The sequence below is a fragment of the Benincasa hispida genome, chromosome 1 (assembly GCF_027475165.1).
Source record: "Benincasa hispida cultivar pf3 chromosome 1, pf3_genome.v1.1, whole genome shotgun sequence".
Classification (NCBI taxonomy): Eukaryota; Viridiplantae; Streptophyta; class Magnoliopsida; order Cucurbitales; family Cucurbitaceae; genus Benincasa; species Benincasa hispida.
This window is the reverse complement of record NC_143478.1, coordinates 70,316,340-70,325,208: the sequence shown is the minus strand read 5'-3', so window position 1 is coordinate 70,325,208 and position 8,869 is coordinate 70,316,340. Positions and strand designations below refer to the sequence as shown.

Genomic DNA, 8,869 nt, shown 5'->3' with positions numbered 1-8,869 from the left:
ATGTTTAATTTTAGAATTAAACGGAATAGAAGAATTTATATATTTAAATATGATTTAAATATATAAAGATGGATATGTGTTAAAATTAATTTAATATTTGATATTAAATTAATTAAGTTGTATTTAATAATTAATTTATGAAATTAATTAAATTTTTTTATTTTAAAATCAAAATAGATTTAATAAAATTAAAATTTGATTTTTTGAGATAAAATTGAACAAGGAAAAGAAGAAAAAACACTTAAATGGAAAATAAAGATTTTTCATTATCCATCTTTTGAAGTAGCTCACACATATTGCATCTTCTTGGCTTTGTCTTCTCCAAGCATGAGTTGCAACTCATGCAACTCTTCTCTTTGCATGTTGATCTGCAATATAATGAAGAGATTGGAGTGAAGATCGGGCATGAAATCTATAGAGATTTTGAGAGAAAAATTGGTTTGAAGAAAGAGTTCTTCAGCTGATTTTCTGCAGTGAGCATTTCTCCTTCTACCCTTGATTCAAACTTGTTTTAAGTCCCACAACTCAATCTAGAGCATTAAGAGAATAGTGGGGAAGATTTAGAGGTGGTCTAAAACAAGATTTAGAGAAGATAACATTTGGTGAAGGAGCTTTGAAGAAGTTTTACACGAGGTATGTCTTAAAACTCAATTTTTCCTACAAAAGCATGCTTTATATTTTGGCAAAATTAGTGAATTTGAGTGCTTAGATGATCCTTGTGCTTCTGCTACTGTTGATATAATCCTATAAAAATGCACTCATATTATGTTATGCATTAATCTCTATGCTTTGATGGTTATGCGTTGGATTGAAAAATATGCAATCTGCGTTAAGTGCGTATGCGATGACCATGCGCTCCTTTCACAAGTTTTCTTGCTTTCTTGCCAAGTATAACGAGAAAACAAGTTTTTTGGGATGATCCGAGGTTGAATACAGGGACTTGTAACTCAATAGTGTTGTGAAGTAATGCGTTTGAGGCGATGGATAAAAGTAAAAAGACAAGTTAATGGATTATGCGCTACTCCTACTTCTAACTAAACAAATTGAGTAATAGAAGTTTAACTATGAGGATTGGTAGAGATGTGGCAATAATAAGGTGGCTTCATTATGTTTGGTCGCTTGAGTAATCCCAGCTCGCCTCACTAACGCTTCGCACACCTCTCGGTGGCCAACCGCATGCTTATATCTCTATAATGCATGGTTGCATCGAGCATAAGATTGTTCCTATATCTAGAAACAAAGCTTACCTTTCTTTAATGTGTTCCACTACTTATCCTCTCGGGCAGTTAGTTGCAGCTAATCAGCTCATAGACAAGCATTGCGACAGCCTCACACCAAATGAAGAGGATTAACTCACTATACTCGTGCAACACATACCTCTCGGTGGGTTGCTACATGCGTCATATCTCTAGGCCACATGACTGAATATGTGACTATCTTCGATACTTAACTAAGCGATGAATATAGATGATGATAAAGAAGAAGAAGAAGATGATGAAGATGGTGCTGAAGGAGCTAAGAGATCCATTGATTACAAAATGTATTAATGTCTTAAGCCAAAATGTAATACAATATAGAGATAAGAGGAGAGGTGAAGGGCTAGATGTAAGAAATCTATTGCTTTTCATCTGAAATGCGTCAAGGTTGCTGGTGATGCCATGGATGAATGGTGGAGAAGTCTCTCTTGAGCTCTATCTCTGGCGAAACGTCGATTGTCACTCGAAAGGGGCTGTGGAAGTGAAGAATTCTCAAAGAGTGTCTTGCTCATGCTTTCATCTGTGATCACAAGAATCTGCTTTAGGACAGAAACTCGGATGGTTTGAAGTGAAGGTCCAAGACTCTATTTATAAAGCTCAAATACCGACAACATTGATGATTACATTCTGACTCACTACTACTCTTGTCGCGATATGGGAAATGTCAGCATTACCTTATATTGTGGATACTCCCAAGGAATGCGTTCAAGCTTGTTTCTCCTGAAGTGTCAACACATCCACCCACCTCGCGATCAGCCTTCTATCACGATCATCATTTTGTGGATGTAGCATTCCATGTGACGAAGTAGTCTCCATGATGATCAATGCATGCGGTTAGCCTTGCGGCGGTCTGGGACCAACACATGCGATCAATTCCTGGAATAGCTGCAAAAATAGACACTTTGATGCAGAATAGCGTATGATATAGGGGTATGAAGATTTTCGATGCTGGTCGACGTAAGCCCACTTTTCCATATGAATTCTTGGTGTTATTGACACATATCCTGCTTATTAGTCCTCATAATTTTAAATAAAATGCTACAATAGCTTGTATTTCTACAAGCTATCAATGGACTTAGTATAAACACTTTATCACTGCTTACGATTGACATTTCACCGCAAGAGATCATTTAAGCATTAAACAAGTCACGTTACCAAGTCTCTGCGTTCGACCTTGGAATTACTAGAAAACCCTGTTTGGATTTATACTTGGATTCAAACACGAAAAACTTGTGCTACGTCATTGTAGTTATTACACATTTCATCTAGGCATAACTTAAACTTTAAGTCAAATATACATATGCTTATGTACTTCAAGTGGTGAATATAAGGCAATGAACGGGAATAGAAGAAAATCATTTGTATTAATTGTGAGGATTTTGTATTACTTTCAGATTTCGTGTTAAATGTTTGTGGTTCTTAAATGTATTTGAATTCTATGCTTAGAATTTATGCTTGGATTGATCACCCACCATCCATTCTTTGCTTAGCATAGGAAATTGCATATCATAAGGGACATGTAATTGTATGTTAATCGTTGAGCAACACGAATTGAAACATGCTATGGTGTCGATTGAGAGACTAATTTGAAAGGTCCAATTTACAACATTGCATGATTAGTTTAATTTAAGAACAGAATCGATTAGTAACTTAGGCTATCTTATTATAATTGTCTTAGTGAACCCAATCTTAATAATGTAGATGTTAAATTTTTATAGATACTTTGAACCCAATTAATCAAACTTCTATTTTAGTTAAGTTCTTAATTAACAAATTTGGATGCTTGATAGCGATTGTAGGCAAGTAACTAAACACTTGCATCAATGAGAAACCATCTTTAGATATCTTATAATCAATCGAACAATTAGTGGATTCAAACTACTAGGCTAGGCTGCTTTTATGTTTCTTGTACTTTATTTTCTACACTTTTACTTTCTCGTGTTATACATTTTCACACTTTATTTTTCCCTATTTACTTCTCAATCCACAAAACCCCGATTTCCTACTTTAGCTAGACTCTTAATTCATGCAAAACTTACCTCGAGCTTTTCTGCAGATCGATTCGGTCTTACTACAATTACCATCCAATTTTAGTAGTTCTTAGATCGGTATTATTTTAAATTTATTTAGTTTCAAAATTAACATTGTTATTGTTTTTGCATATTAATTCATACAAATATCAATTTTCTTGAAGTTGAATTTTATTTTTCACATGTTACTTTTTTAAAGACATTTCACATATTACTTAGTTTGATACAAAAGAAAAAAAGAAGTATAATATCTTTTCTAAAGTAAAAATAATTTCATTTTTAATCATTTGTGTAACCTTCCTTGCAATTTCTCTTACATCATCTAGAAGCTATGTAATATAATAGCGATACCCAATTGGACTAGGCAATAAATTGACATTTTCTTATACATACATACATCATTCACAACATTACATTACTCATTCAAATCAAATATATAGCAAACGCGCATGTGTGAATTTAACCAAGCCAACCATTGTTAATTATTGACCCTTTTAAAATGACTTAAACCAAGCATACATATGGTTTAACAATTGAAGCATGAGGAAAAAAAAATTAAGACAATAATTTTTCACTTGTCAAAAACTCGTTCGCTTAATCACTAGAGCGTGTAACAAGCACCACGCCAATACCTAGGTCTTTGTTTTGCATGTAACATCAACATTTCTTCCTTCAATTTGTGCCAATAATATCCATAAATAATTCCTAGACTAAAATTTTCCTACTATTCTCTCTTAATAGTAAAAATGTTTAGAAAGTATTAAAATTCAGGGAAGTATATTACACCAAATTGAAACCGGAAAAATAGAAATATGTAATACAATTCAAAAGAGGTTCTTTGCAAATATAGAAATATGAATCAAAATATTTATAAATATAAAAAAAATTCACTGTCTATCTACGATAGACTACGGTGAACTATTATCTTTGTCTATCATAAGATGTAATGATACAAATAGTAGTCTATCGCGATCTTTTACGATCTTCATGATCTATCGCAAATAGACTATGATATTTTGCTATTATTTGTAAAAAAATTCAGCAGTTTTGTCATTTAAAATAATTTTTTATTAAAAAATATTACGGTTTGAACTCTTAAAACTAAGTAGGTAGAACTATTGATTATATATTCACCAAGATGTTGATGTTGGAGTTGAATTAGGCCAAAAAGTAATTGACATTTTTTGATGACAACCCCTTTCGTTTCTAATTTAAGTTTCTATCACTCTCTCCTTAGGATAGACTATTCTCTTTGTTTGATTTAGTGACAAGGCCCCATCACAATAAAGGGAAAATCATGTACATGTGACCTATTCTTTGTTTCATAATTTTAAAAAATGGTCATTTTTTTTTTTTTTAGTTTTTTTCGTCTTCATCCTCTTTTACAGCTTTTCTTTCTAATCAAACTCATTGAACCACTCATCAAATATATAGGTCAAAAACATATTAAAATCGATAAAATATGTCTTAAATCACTACAAGAAAAATTAGTTTTAGTAGGGCACAAAAAGCGTGGCTGAAAGCCAAAAAATGACACTAAAGGTATTAGCAACGCGTAGAAGTGTGTCATTGTAAATGTCGTTGTTGTCGTGTAGCTAAAGGTTTTAGTGACACATTTAGTGAGTGTTGCTAAATGTAATCTTTTACTAACGCATAGACATCATGAAATATTAACTTTTTGCAACATGTTATTTGTCACTATTTGTCTTATACAGTGACACTAGTATTTTGTCACTGAAAGTTATGTTTTAGCAATATATAAGACTATTGCTAAATGTGGATCAATGGTCATTGCAAGTATCTTTTGCAACATATTTAAGTGTCGGTAAAATTAATAATTTATGGCACTATAAATTTCCAGATGCTTTTCTTTTAAAAATACAATTTACTGACGTTATAGAAAACGTTAATAAAAGTAGTTTATTAATTAAAAAACAATAGATAGTTTAATATATAAATCTGTTATAAAATTTAAAATATAATAATTTTTTGAGCAAATCAAGAATCAACTAATCAATTTATATTTAAACCAAAAGTTATAATTGAAGATACATATTCCCAATATCATAGACTATCATTGAAACAAAATGAAATAATATTAACTTGGATACAAATTATATCAACCAACTTAATAATATGAACAAATTTAGTATCAGCACTAGTTATCACAAAAAGAACACTAGCTATCACATATTTTCATTACAAAAATTTCAATTGAAGGTCTTTAAAGCATTGCAGTGTCATTGTGAAACAAAAGTATAAAATACCAACACCAATTCTATCCATTTCTATCACCAAATTAAACTTAAACATCTTGTACGGGAGACCACCGAAACATCAAAGCTGACAAATAAAGAAGTGAAAAATGTAAGCACGTGGTATGGAATGAGCATAATTGGCCATATGCTATATGATGTGCTCATGTTTCCAAATGGGTTAAAGCCATCTGAAAAAAGTGATAATCTGACATTACAAGCATCCGAAGCAAAACAAGGGTACTGGCCATCAAAATGTTTCCAACCCTCAACATCGGCAGTATGTCGAAGTATTCTTTCAGCTTTACACCTCTTATCTTTGTGTCATCTCATATCCTCAGTAATATGTTTTCAAAGAAATATCCTTTGTAACCTTGTCTTTAGTGGAAAATATCTCAAAACTTTATGTTGAATTTATTTTCCCTTTCTATCATTCAATTTGTATATTGACTCTCCACAATGCGGACAATTTTCAGGTGATGCATATTCTTTCCAAAACAAAGTGCAATCAAACTTACACACGTGAATTGATTCATAACCCATACCTAGATCACGTAGTCTTTTCATAGCCTCATAATATGAGGTAGGTAGCTTTACACCATTTGGAAAGGCTTCGTTTGATAGTTCAAGCAACATATCAAATGTGCATAAGTTTCACTAAAAAATTAAACGAAGTAAACTTTAGAAATCCTGGATATAACTCCTCTTCTACTTCATGAAACATTCCATTTGTTTTATCTGACTCATCTTGTTCATTTGATTTTCTTATAGTTTCTTAAAAAACTGGCCCATGCAAATCATGAATCATTTCTAGCATCTCATCATCAACAGTATCTCTAACTCTAATGTTTGTTCTAAGATTTCTATCATCTTCTTTACTTTCAACTGAATATGAAAATATTGAGCCTAGAAACCTTGAATTAGATCTTAAAAATGGAGAAAGATCAACATTATCTCCATGGAAAATCCATCGGCTATAAGTCAGAGACATGCCATATTTATATAAATGGCGTTCCACGATATCTAATTTATTCCAACTGACATTCACACAGTTTGAACAAGGACATCTTGTTCTTCATTCTTCATCTAAATAATTCTTTGTGATTTTGATAAAATTATCACCACCATTAGAATATTTACTAGACATTCAATCTCTTAAATTTATCCAACTCTGATTCATAACAAGTATAAATTAAAGTACCTAAGTTAGAAATCAAAGTGTTAGAGTCTAAGTCATAGGTAAATTGTAAAATTTGCGATCAAAATTGTATTAAAATTAAATTGTTAGATGTTCCAATACTCCGTTAAATTACTAAATAACATTTATTTTAAATTGATAAATTGAGATATATAGTAACTTTTCTAGTCGGAGCTAAAATCACTTGCTACAAATCATTAAAACCACCCTATATATTCAGAGTGAGGAGAAGAGACCTAAATAGAGTTGTTGCACTAGCAGTAAAAAAAACTACTTTTCCAAATTTCCTATTTCCATGAAACTAATATAAGGAAAGATTGAAAACTATCCCTAAATTCTTAAGCATAACTTCAATTTTAGGGATTTTGTACAAAGGTTCTTAATTCTTTATCATCTTATCTTCAATATACAAGGAGCATTTCTCAACAAATAAAAAAAACTAACAGGCATTAATCTAAATAACCAAACCCATATGTCCTTAAAATTAGAAATTAAAATTGGTTAAGTTCCTAAATTAAATTCTTGATGGAAAATTGATTGGCTAAATATACTAACAAAACACATACTAATTGATGGAGATTGCATACAAAAATAACTTAGAAATGAGTGGGTTCTCTAAAAATAAGTTGCTTCTAGTTTGTCGAAAGGTAGAAACCTATCGAAAAGATGCTTCTAATGTATTAATTAATGGAAATTTCACATAAAAATACTTGAAAATTAGTGGTTTTCTAAAAACAAGTGCTCTGTGGTCAGATAAAGGTGGAAATCATCGGAGAGCTATAAGAGTTTGGAAATCAGGGTTAAATGTGTACTAATTGATAGAAATGTCACACAAAAATCACTTGAAAATGAGTGGTGTCAACCCGTTCGACGATCATGATGCGTGAGTTCCGAAATGAATGGGTTCGATAGCACGTTCGTTCACCGACAGTTCGTTTACAAGAGGGAGGTTGTTCGCCGGTGGTCCCTTTGCAGTAGGTGTCCATTCATCGACGGTATAGGGTGTTTCGTTTGTAGCAAGGAGTTTCGTTTTTGGGCAACATGCCATTGTCCCGTGGGTTCGCAACAGGTTCTTTGCAGCGGTGAGTAGCAGTGTTCGTTGTCGTCGTGAGCTAAAATCTCCGTTTGTCCTGACGGTGATGTGTGAGTTAAGAGGGAGGGAAGGAATAGAGGGGAGGAGAGATGGGAATGAGTATAAAAATTGGGGGGAAAGAAGGGAGAGAAAAAGCCTCAAATTTACTATTTGTTTTAGTAATAATATATATATATTTAGTGACAACTTAATGTGTTGCTAAAAGGTTTTAACATTTAGTGGTGCTGGTGGGTGCGTTGCTAATTCTTTGAATGGGACATATTTAAGATATGTTGCTAATAATGAGCTTTCTGTGATAGTTTTGCAAACTGTTGCTATAAAATGACCTTTAATGACAAAATTTGCATGTGCTACTAAAAATTTATCACTAAAACTCCCTTTTCTTGTAGTGAGAAAATTGATTAAAGGTTTGTTTGAAATATTTTATAGTTTCTATCATTGATAAATACTTATAAACTTCTATCCGCCTTTATAAAATAAGATTAAAATTTTACTCTTTTTTTTTTTCACTTATTTCTCTATTTTTGAAAATCTCCATATACTTTAAGTATTTATTTTATTTAAAGTTCTTTTTAATAAAAATAAGCCACTGAAAAAAAGCACTTCAAATCACAAATTTTTTTTTCCGGTTGCACTTTTAAATAATTGTCTTCTTCTTTGTTTTTCTTTTTCTTATTCATCTTCATCATTTCTTTTCTTTTCTTTTTTATTTGTTTTGGTTAATTGATATGGCTAGTTAGAGCACAAAGAAAAGGGATCGAAAAAAGGAGAGAAAGAAAAGTAAAATGTTTTTTTTAAAGGTATTGTAATTAAAGTGTGTAGTGGGGAATCAAACCTCAGACCTCGAGGTCGATAGTACAAATACTATGCCAGTTGAACTATGTTCTTGTTGACCAAAAAAAAGTAAAATGTTTAATAGGCTTTCTTAATAGAAAAATTAATAGAATAAGAATAACTGAAAGTGTCAATTGTTGAGATAAAAAAGGCAAAATTATTCCAAACTAGCACTTAAAATGTTGAGTTTGAACATTTAAGGA

General features: G+C 31.7%; 1 pseudogene; it reads right to left on the bottom strand.

Moving 5' to 3' along the window:
- Positions 1 to 5,577: 5,577 nt before the first annotated feature.
- LOC150038684 (uncharacterized) lies at positions 5,578 to 6,721 on the bottom strand (annotated as a pseudogene).
- Positions 6,722 to 8,869: the final 2,148 nt, after the last annotated feature.